This window comes from Ursus americanus, chromosome 8 (assembly GCF_024610735.1).
Source record: "Ursus americanus isolate L20-20 chromosome 8, mUrsAme1.1.p, whole genome shotgun sequence".
NCBI classification, from domain to species: domain Eukaryota; kingdom Metazoa; phylum Chordata; class Mammalia; order Carnivora; family Ursidae; genus Ursus; species Ursus americanus.
The window spans coordinates 80,824,453-80,835,583 of record NC_142134.1 but is presented as its reverse complement, the minus strand read 5'-3'; the positions used below and the strand labels follow the sequence as shown (position 1 = coordinate 80,835,583).

Genomic DNA, 11,131 nt, shown 5'->3' with positions numbered 1-11,131 from the left:
TGTCAGCTCACCAGCCCCTGTGCCTAAGAATGCTTGTCTGCAGCTTTATGCCTGGAGTCTCCACCTCCGTCTGTGAGGTCTGGCTAAGGCTAGCCATCCTTGGAGACGAGACCCAGGTCACTCTTCTGGGCAGCCTTCCTTGGTGTCCAGGTGGGGTGAGGGCAACTTTGCCCTCGCATAGCGTCTGGGGATGCCCTCGGTCCTGGCTTTCATTTCTTGGATGGTGAGGTCACCGCTATGTCCCTCATCCATGGGAACACTGCCTGCTTTAAATCTCGGACCCATTTCCCCTCGTGGCTCTAGCTCCCAGACCTGCTGTCTGTGCCCGCTGACCCCTGGCTGTTGTCTCCCATGTGGCTGGGCAAGCACTCCAGGTGGGGCAGGAAGTGACATCACCACCTGTCTCTTTCCTGGATGGAGGGCTCCTGCCTGCTGACCAAGGTCAAGGCCCTTTCCAACGGCCCTTCATTAGCGAGTGGGCATCTTGCTGAGTCAGCAGGGACCTCTTCACAGCCCCTGTTCAGGGTCACTAGGTCCCTGGAGAATGTGGCCGAGGGCGGCCGACCAACAACAGGGGCCATTGTCCTTGTCTGCTGCGGATGGGGTCGGCCCAGGCCCATCTGGACAGGGCAGGGGGCATGACCTCAGCTGCTCCAGAGAGGTCCTGCCAAGACCCCAGGCTCAGCCAGGCCAGAGAGGAGGCGCACAGATGGCGTCGCCAGGAGCCAGGCAGGGCCCTCCAGGGAACGGTTTCAGGGTCCGAGGGAGCAGCTCCATCTCCTCCAGCCTCCCTTGGTGCCCCCTGGCCCCCAGAAGGGAACCTTCCACAGCAGCCCTGAGGTGGGAGGGAACATGTCTCCAGTGATGGGGGCCTCGTACCTTCACCACAGCCCCTCATCCCTGGACATTGATGTTCTCCCGAACACTGAGCTCAACCTCCCACGATTTCTCCCTGCAGACCCTACCTCTCCAGGCTCGCCTGTCTCCTCTCCATGCAGCTGCGCCTCACTCCCAGTCCCAGCCCTGGTCAAGCACTCTGTGAGCGGCGTCTGTGCAGGTCACTGTGCTACGTCAGCAGGAGAACTAGCTCAATGGCCGGCTCTGTCCCCAGGAGCTGCAGGACAGGGCCCTGAAGCGACTTGCCCACGATCACCCAGGAAGTGAGTGCTGGCGCCAGCAGCGGGAGCAACCCCACGTCCTGAGTCCCCTCCCCCCCAGCGACCTGCAGACCTGATGCACTTCTGAGTCCTCAGGGGGCCCAGCGGCCACCGCTGTCATCACTGACAGAGATGTTGGCTTCACGCACTTGTTCTATTTCAGGAAATCAAGCTTCACAGACTCAGCTGAGGAGCCCTCTCCCTCCCCACCCTCCCCTCCTCGAGGTCACCCCCACCCACAGATGCAGGTCAGATGCTTCAGCTGTGTGTGGTGTGGACGGTGTGTGTCCTTGGTTTGCGTGTTTAAGACGTTCACAGAACGTTGGAGCTTTGCCGTAGCTCTTGCTGCCCTGCCTGGATCATGGGGGAGACATGCCCAGAGTCCAGCGCAGTCAGAGGGACGGTCTCTGCCCGAGGAGGAAACAGGCTCTGGGGCAGCCCAGTGCACACTCACGGGCCAGCACGGGACTGTGGAGACGTCTCTGGAAGGGAGGCGACTTCCCGGTAATCCTCAGTCATGGCTGCACTGACCCCTGAGTGGAGTTTAGCTCACCCCCCGCCCCGGTGTTCCCAAGCCTGGACGAGCTGGCCAGGGCCCCGTCTTGCCGGGGGCCATGCACCCCTGCGGGCAGGCGTTTACCCAGGCTGTCTCTCCCCTGGCACGCCTGCCTGGGGACCCCCTGGCCTTTAGGGCAGCTGGAACACTCCCGTCGGGCTCACGGGCTTTGGGTTAAAGAGGTTGTATGGGCCACCTTGCCAGGTCCGTCACCAGCTGAGGACTAGCTTCCCTCCCCAGAGATCCAGGGCTCGGCCCGAAACCCAGCCCCTGCCACAGCTCCCAGGACGTTCCAATCATCAGGAGGTTGGGGAGCCAGTCTCTGCTGGAATGCCGCGTAGGGGGCTCCAGGCTGCCCTCGCCGTCCCTGCCAGGGACTGTCCTCCTTGTGTGACCTCCCGCAGGCATGGGCACTCTCTTCTGCATCCCGGGAAGGGAAACCAGGCCCAGGCGCACAAGGCGAGCAGTCACCACCCGCAGCATCACAGACCACGGCCATGTCCCGCACGCACGTGCAAAGCCGCCCAGGCCAGCCACCCACATCCAGCAATCCACAGGGGAACCCGGATTTCCGGCTCAGACAAGTTAAGAGATGTCTGGGGTTCTGGCTGCTCCAGGAAAGCCACTAATTAAGATGTCTCTTGTCTTGGTGCCCCAGACCCCTGTCCCGTCGCCGATCAGGTTACAGTGAGTGACGGCTCGAAGGTGCTGCCCCTGGGGGGCTGGGGTGAGTAGAGAGGACAGATTGCTTTGTGACCTGGGCTGCCTCGCTGCACCTCTGGATACAGGCCTGGGGCAGGCGTGGTAACCGGGGGCCCCCCGCAGCAAGGACGTCTCCCTGAGGGAGCTCTCCGCAGCTCGGCCAGGCCCCCGTGTGCACGGCAGGTCCGCCCTACACACCCGCCGGGTGACGGCCGGCCAGCGGCCATCACTCGGCAGTGGCGATCGTCTAGCGACTCTGGGGGTCAGTGTGCCTCACCTGTGCAGAGAGGCAGCTGGCCCACCCTGTGAGGCTGTCTTTCTGTCCTCTTCGGCAGTCTCCGAGCCTATTACACACCTGTCCTGTGCCGGGCAGCTGGGGCTGGGCATGCAGGCATATGGCCTTGGCCCTGCACAGCACTCCTGCGTGTGGGTAGCTGACCCACCCCATCACCGTGCATTGTAGGAACCCCCAAAGGGCACAATCAGACTCCCAGGAAAGACCCCAACCCCTGCCCAGGCCAACCAATGCAGCCAGAAAGACTGGGTTCAAATCCACGCTCCTCTGCCTGCCGTGTAGACGGCCACTTTACCTTTCTGACCCATGGTTCCTGGTTTATGAGGTGGGGGCGGTCACACTGACGTGAAGGGCTGCCGTGACGATGAGCTGGGGAGAGCATGGGAAGGAAGGTACACAGGCGCCCGGGTGTTGGTCTCCAGCCTCCTCCCATGGGACCCTCCCCCACCACCCACGCAGAAGCTGGTATCCGTTGCATAAATGGGAAACTGAGCCTCAGAGACCTCAAGTCGGAGGGCCAAGGTCACAACGGAGGGGCAGGATGGAGATGGGGGCAGGGCCTCTGGGAGCAGCTGGGTCTGCAGGCTCAGCAAACCCTGGCTGGACCCGAGAAAGGCAGGCCACGTCACCCCATTCTGCACGCAGGGTCAGGGGGCACAAAGAGGAGTAGCTTGCCCATACGGGGCTCATGACCAGTGCAGGGCCAACAGGGGCGGGATGGAGGCCTGGCTAACCCCCAAGCTCTCCATTCACCCATTCAACCCAAATCCCAGGAGTACCGGTCCTGAGCCAGATGCTGGTGTGAGGTGATATCCCCACAAGGGCGAGCGGGGGAGGCGACACCGCCGACTCCACTAGCGGAGATGAAGCGGCCGAAGGGTCTAGAGCACCAGGTAGGAGTGGGTGGGCTTTGGGGGGGGGATAGGGGAGGGGTTGACCCAAGAATAGCTTCACAGCCTGCAAGTGCCCTGGAGCCGCTAACGCCGAGGGTGTGGCCGAGAGGCCGGCAGGTGAGCAGGATGGGGGCGGAGCCGGGCCTCTGGACGTCACCTCAGAAGAGGGGGTGGGTGGGAAATGGAGATCTGGAGCAGCAGGAAGGTGGGGGTGGGTGGGAAGGGAGGCGTGCATGGGGAGTGAGAGGTGAAGAGTGGGTGGTGAGGGTGGTGACACTCCCATCACGGGTGAGGACAAAAGGGAGGATGTGCCAGTGACAGGTGCTCCCGTCAAGGAGGAAGGCTGCTAACTGGGACCAGGGCCCCTTCTGTGTGGCCCAGCCTCCTCTCAGCCTGGCAGCTGCAGGGTCACCCCATCTTATGTCTAACAGAGGCTTGGGGTCCAGACGTGAGTATCAGTGAGTAAGGGGGAAGGTGAGTCACCTTTCTGAGTGCTGTGTCCCTTCTGCCACTTTCCGTTGAATTCAAGCAAGCCCCAAGCCCATCCATAGGGTCATAGGCCTCCACCTGTCCACCTGAGAGGCCTCAAAGAATTTGTGAACGTGTTTTAAAGCCCCTGTCTGCCCTCTGACCAGGAATTATTTATGTTCCTCCCACGTGCAAGTCACACTCACTTCCTTCCACAACCCCCTGTCTCACCTGTCACAGGTTCAGAGCCAGGGTCTCATGGTGCCCATCAGCCCCAGGTGTGGGAGAGGCCTCACCATGTGGTTCTAGTTTGAAGACTAAACTAAAGGGACAGTCACCTGTGGCTCCCAACAGGATGCATTCAAATAGTGGGGTACCAGAGCCCAAGGAGGCCACTGCTCAGGGCACTTCCAAAGACCAGCCCCACTCATCCTTCCTGGGGGTTCTTCTCCATGGCTGTTGGCTCACTTCTGGATGGTGCCCTGTCACCACTTAGTTTGCAACTAAGTGACCTTCCCAGCTTCTTGCCTGTAATAGTTTAAGGTGCAAGGGCTTCTTGGGGTTTTCTTGCCCGCTCCATCCCTCGTCATCCAGGCTGCTGTGTTTCCATCAGTGAAATCCTCTTTCAGACCTTGTGGGTTTCCTATGGTGGTTACTGATGTTCAGTCTGTTGGACGAGACACAGCCACCACATGTTCCTGTAAGAGCAGCTCTTCTCTATTTTGAGATTCTTAAAGACTGTTTAAGCGAGAGGGTCAAGGGGACACCTGTTAAGTTCTGAAAAGGGTCTTTATCTGTGAGCGTCTCCTTTCGATCTTTCTGAGCACTTAACAAAGAATCTTGCGGCCCCATTCTGGATTTGATCTTCTCTCTAAAGCCATTTTAAAACTTGATGCATTTTAAAATTTGAAGACATTTTCAAATGTGGACATGCTGAGAATGAGAAACACTTCATTTTCAAACCTAGCAAGTCGTGGCTCCTTTATGTTTTCTCTAAATTTTTCTTGAAAATTGAACAGCTGGCCAGTCACCTCTCCTCCCTCTCCTCTTGCATTTAATCATAGGCAGCAGGAGAAGAGAGGTGGCGCTTTCGATGTTTTTCCTGGAAATCTTCGTTAGACTAAGGGTCAGCGAATTATAGCCCAGGAGCCAAATCCAGCTCGCTGCCTGTTTTGTAAACAGAGCGTTACTGGAATGCAGCCATGCCTGTCTTTTCATGCCTTGCTGGCGGTTCCTTTCAAGTACAGAGTGAGGAGTGGCAGCAGACACCACCTGGTCCTCAGCACCTCACATATTGACTACATGGCCTGCACGGACACTGGCTGCTAGATCACTGAGTTACTGGGTGCGTTTCCTCTTCTTCTTCTCGTTGCTGGAGGCTGCTGCTCTCCTTGGGCCACCGCAGAGCGTGGCTCCTTCTTCTTCCCACTCTTTCTCAGGCCTCCTGGGCAGTCTCTGCAAGGCCTCTTGACTTTCTGCTCCAGCCCTGGACCAGAGTTAATGCTCCAGATTTGTGAGGGTGGCCAGTCTCTGTCCTGTAGCTGCATAAGGAACCACCCCAAGAGCAGGAGCATGAAACGATCTTTTTGGAAAGAACCAGTGCAGGTGGCCTGTCTCTGCTCCACCAAGTTGGGGGCCCTGGCAGTGAGGCTCTGAGTGCCTCAGTGGCTGGGGGCTGGGATTATCTGAAGCCCTGTTGCCCTGTGGTTGGTGCCTGAGCTGCAAAGACCAGGGCTGTTGCCCAGAGCGCTCAGGCCTGGCCTCTCCATGTGGCTGTGCTTTCTCCCAGTGTGGTTGTCGCAGGGAACGGAGCTTCTGTCATGCAGGCCAGGGCTCTGGGCATGTGTGTTCTGGTGAGCAAGGTGGAAGCATTATCATCACACAGCCAGATTCAAGGCACGTGTGTGTGTGTGTGTGTGTGTGTGTGTGTGTGTGTGTGAGTGTATGTGTGTGGTCTATGACCCTGCCTCTCCATGCAAGGAGGTCCAAGAATTCACAGACAAATTTAAAGCTGTCATACCTCGAGTCCCCTGTCCGTAAAATGGGGATGATAATTCCTACCTTGCGAGGACAGGGCCTGGGACTCAGTAAATGCTCTGTGACTATGGGTTGTTATCCTTGTCATCATCCCAACTTACAATGGCAATATGCACACATATTTGGTGTCTGTCACCTGGTCTGTCCGGCTTAAATGGGACCATATGCTCAAAGGGGTTGAAGGCACAGGAAACCGCTTTCCCACGCCCTTGCCATGCACCTGGTGTGTGCCAGGAGCTGACATACACTGTCCCGGGGGGTTGCTGCTCTTGTCTCCCCATCTTATTACACGAGAGGTGCTGGCGGGTCCGCAGGCAGGAGGGAAGCCCGAGCAGTGGAGCCAAGCACACGTGCCCCATCCCGGGCCTGCTGGTGACTCATTCAGCTGGTCAGCTATCTGCTCATCGCCTGTGCTTTCCAGTCTTTTCTGTGGAGTCCTAGAGCGTGCTGGGTCTTTCTCCCACGCTGGGTGAGCGGACCAGCCAGAGCCTGGCCCTCACGGGGCTTCCCTTCTGGGATTTTCACGGCACACCATACCATGGCTTTAGGCTCTTGGTCCACTTTCTGGAAGCCAGCCAGCCAAGTCTCTGAGGTGCTAATGTGTGGCTGTAGCCCTTCGGGGAACCGTATCTACTTCCCACCCACCGACTGTGGCTCGGGGGCAGATGTGTTTGAGCAGAAGCTTTAGGAGCCATTCCAGACTTTTCTCCAGCCCTCTGGCCCTTTTTACCCACTGCCAGGAAAGCATGGCCCAAACTGGGCCTGTTGGTTCAGCCCGGGTCCCGGAAAGGGTCCTTACAGCTGAGCCACTGAGAACAAGAAATCAATGTTTGTTGCTGTGAGCTGTGAAATCTGGGAGCTGATTGTTACCAGGCAAAGCTGACCGATACAGTCCTGGTTGAGGATCCTGAGCACCCATCAGCAGGTGCGTGGTTAATGGTGAGTCCACATTGACCTAGAACCAGAGTTGCACCAGGCAGGAAACTGAGAGTTCATACCATCAAAGAGTCAAATGACCCATCCACTGTCACAACCAGAAGCAGGTGAGCAGACCCCAGCCTGTGTTCTCCTCATTTCTCCACTCTGCTTTGTTATTTTATTTTACTCATCCCCCCACTTTTCAGACAGAGGAATTGAAGGGCTTATAGCATGAGGCACTTTAAACAAACATGATAAAATCCAAATAGAAGCCACAATACTAGCATAAAAAAGAATGCACTTATTATATTATAAAGGCCCAACATTACTGATACACTTAAGCTTTTCTGGACTTTTGAGGTTCCTGGCAGCCAAGGAGAAAATACATCGTGATCAAGTTTGCAATCTTCAGTATGGGAATGGAGCAAGTATGTGACTTCCTCGAAAAGCTCTATCAAGCACCCAGTGGTAAAACAGAACCCTCCCGGGGGTTACTGTCTGACGGGGGCAGAGTGGTGGAATGAGGTCTTCGCAGCCCTGGCTACTTTGCTTTCCACCCGAGGCCAATGTGAGGCTCTGCTTCAAAGCCAGCTATTTACATCTCCAAGCTCAAGTGGAAACAAGCCCTGGGATTATCTCTCCATTTGGGGTCAAAAGGCATGAATTTCAGCGGCAAAATGGTCCACGCTGCAATCTTTGTTTTCTGCATGAGCTGATAAACTCTGAGGCCAGGCCCACGGGGCCTCCCGCCGCATTGCCCATGAGCTTCGGTAAATCTTTTGACAGGAGTCATTGTCTGGGGCAGTGCCCCAAACGACTTCTCTAAACGGAGTTATTCATTTGGCTATAATGGGAGGCCGGGCTGCCAGGCCCTGCTGATGGCGGTGATTTCACACTGAAGACCCGTCTTGTCAGGGTATTTGTAGCCTGAACGCTGGTCGCTGGCATAGCCAGCAGTTGGGGTGCGGGGGCGCTGGCTCTTCCCAGGTCTGGGGTCTGCGGTGAGGGCCGGGGTTTTCTGGAGAGGAAGGCAGACAGCAGAAGCCCTTCGCCCCCACACAGGAAAGGCTGCAGACCGGCTGCTGTTTCTGAGTCAGGCAGATGGGTGGGGGGCTGAGTGCGACTTGGGGACACTGACCTCACCTCTTTGGTCTTAGCGTTCTCGTCTGTAACATGCAATTGAGATCACCTACCCCTCGGGGGGCTCTGGGGGCGGGGGTGAGGGACACAACACAGTAGGGTTCTGTCCCGGCAGCAGGCACACAGCCAGGCCCACGGAGGCACCTGATAAAGCCTTGTCACGTGGATAACGACGGTGTGTGCGCTGACGTGAAGAGCCCAGCGCGGCTCCAGAGACCTGGCACCGACCCGCACGCAGGGCGGGCCTACCGTGCAGACCGATACTGGTTCAGGACTGGAGGGAGAAACAGCCCAGACCCCTCCCCATCTTCTGCCCCTCCCGGGCGCTCCCGCGTAGGTGACCCCTGGATCGATCTCACCTGTTCTGTGCTTCAGAAACACGCGATTGTCCTTGTGCTCTTTGCTGGGCGCTGCGGGGGGGGGGCGCCTTGTTGCTGTGCCTGCTGCGGTCTGGTTGTGCTCACTGCCATTCGTGTTCCGTTGGGCGTGTAAACCACACCTACCTGTGCCAGGCTTGACCCCCGCCCTCCCAGCCCGCCCCCTCCCTCTGCTGACTCACAGGCAGGCTCCCGAGGGGAGTCTGCGGGTGGCGTGTAGGGTGGCCAGCACTCCCCACTTGGGTTTCCCTGGGACTGCCCACGTTTTAGCCACGAGAGCCACGAAAGTCCTGGCAGACCCTTCGGTCCCCAGCAAACCTGGATGGGCGGCCCCTCTGGAACAGTGGACGTTGTCTCCCTAGACGCTGAAGTGGGGGGTCGGAGCAAGAGACGCCGGGAGGACACGGCGGGAGGGTGGCCTGTCGGGGAGGACGCAGTCCAGGGTGAGATTCCTGCGTGGATGCGTGGTCCTTCCAGCCCCCAGGCACAGGCCCGCTGTCCCCCAGGGCCTGGCTGCTTGCCCGGTGGTGGGTGCCCTGCCCTGCCCGGCACATGTGATGAGAGCAGGTCCCTGACACCCCAGGTGCCCCATGCGTGGCTGAGCCCGCTCGCTGGGCTAGGGGTTGGTGCCTGCCTGGAGGGTCCCATTTATTTGGGTCAGGGGCCAGCGAGCGACAGCTCGTGGGTCAAATCCAGCCCGGTGTTTGTTCTTGTACACCTGGCCTCTTGAGAATGGTTTCCCTGTTTTTCAAAGGTTGGGGAAAAAAAAAAAAGCAAAAAGAAGAATGTTTTGGGGCTCAAAAATTTTAGATGAAATATAAATTTCTGGGTCTACAAATAAAGTTTTATTGGAACACAGACATGCCCGTTCACTCAGGCATTGTCTCTGGCAGCTTCCCGGACACAAGGGCAGAGGGAGGCTGTGCAGCCCGAGAGTGAGGAACGCGGGCTCTTGGGCCCTTTGCCCACGGTTTGCCAACTCCGGTTTGGTGCGTCATGGAAACAGTTTTGCTAATTATAGCTTTAAAAAAAATGGAATGCTTCACAAATTTGCGTGCGCAGGGGCTGTGCTAATCTTTTCTGTATGGTTCCAATTTTAGCATTCGCTCTGCCAAAGTGAGTGCCGTAGCTTCCTTCTTTAAAACCCTATAAAATCGGGCAACTGTAAAAACCTGTTTTGTGTGTTTCTAAATATTGTGATAAAATATATTCAACACAATCTTCACTGTTGAGTTGCCTGTGTGTGTATCGTTCAGTGGCGTTAGATACGTTCCTGGTGTGTGCCCATCACCGCTGTTTTTGTCCAAGACTTTCTCATCACCCCTGTGATGGTGAATTTTACGTGTCAACATGGCTGGGCTGGGGGTGCCCAGATATTGGTCAAACGTGATTCTGGGAGCTTTTTTGGAGGGGTCATTTTTGTATGAGTCAACATTTGAGTTAGTAGACTGAGTAAAACGGATTGCTCTCTCCACGTGGGTGGGCCTCGTCTCATCAGTTGAAGACTTGAATACAACAAAAGGCTGACCTTCCCCAAGGGGAGGGAATTCTCCTGCCGGATGGCCTTTAAGCTGGAACATTGGGTCTTTCTGGTTCTACCGCAGCTCCTGGCCTCCGGGTTCCAACGGGGACATCAGCTCTGTAGACTTTGGATGTGTTGGTTTCCATAATCATGTTGGCACTTGCTTATCATAAGTCTCTGCGTCTGCATCTCTCCATAGCTTACGTGTCTGTCTTTACTCTCGATATCTCCTATTGGTTCTGCTTCCCTGAAGAACCCTGCCTAACCCAGCCCCCCACAGAAACTCTGCCCCACGAACCATACCTTCCCCAGCCCCCTGGTGAGCTCTGTTCTTTGGGCAATTTCCTCTTGGCTCACTCAGGGAGAGAAACAATCTGACACTCATTTGGACGACTCCTGAAGCCCAGCTTTTACTCCAAAGGATGCAGTTTTGTAAGGTTTGGTCATTTCAAGAAAATGCCAGTTGTCACAAAAGTGGCGTGTGCGTGTTCTTGGGAGGCACAGGGTGCGCGTCTGCAGGGCCCGGCTCCAGAGAACGAGTTTCAAGCTGGCGCTGACCTTGTCTGGACTCAGTCATGCACGCGGCTTCCCCGGGAGCAACGGCTTAGCTGTGTGGCGGAGAGGGATTCTTGGGCCCTCTTGTGCCAGAGTGGGCAGGGTCCAGGATTTGGGACTGAGGGATTTGCCAAGATGCAGGACTTTCAAAGCTAAAACGTAGGCAGTCCCAGGGAAGCCCAGGGTGGTGGGGTGTTGGCCGCTCTGCACGCCACCTGCAGGTTCCCTGTGTACTCCGACTGATGCAGTCAGCAGAGGGAGGCGTGGGCCTGGACGGCAGGCAACAGGCCTGGCACAGCTAGGTACCCAAGCCTCTCTCACGCGCCAGGGCAAGCCTGAAGGGACCCAAGCCCGCCCTGGCTCGCGGCCCAGCACCTTACCACCTCATGCCTCCCCCCAAATTCCAAACATTGCCCCTCCTCTCACCCTGGCCGTAACTTACCGCAGGGGAGGTTGGAAGGCCAGCAGTCCCTGCCCAGCACTGAGGGCGCGTCTGGGCCGTGGGGCCTGT

General features: G+C 57.2%; 1 pseudogene; it reads right to left on the bottom strand.

Moving 5' to 3' along the window:
- Nucleotides 1-9,569: 9,569 nt before the first annotated feature.
- Nucleotides 9,570-9,667, bottom strand: LOC123775567 (U6 spliceosomal RNA; annotated as a pseudogene).
- Between the last annotated feature and the right edge of the window lie 1,464 nt (nucleotides 9,668-11,131).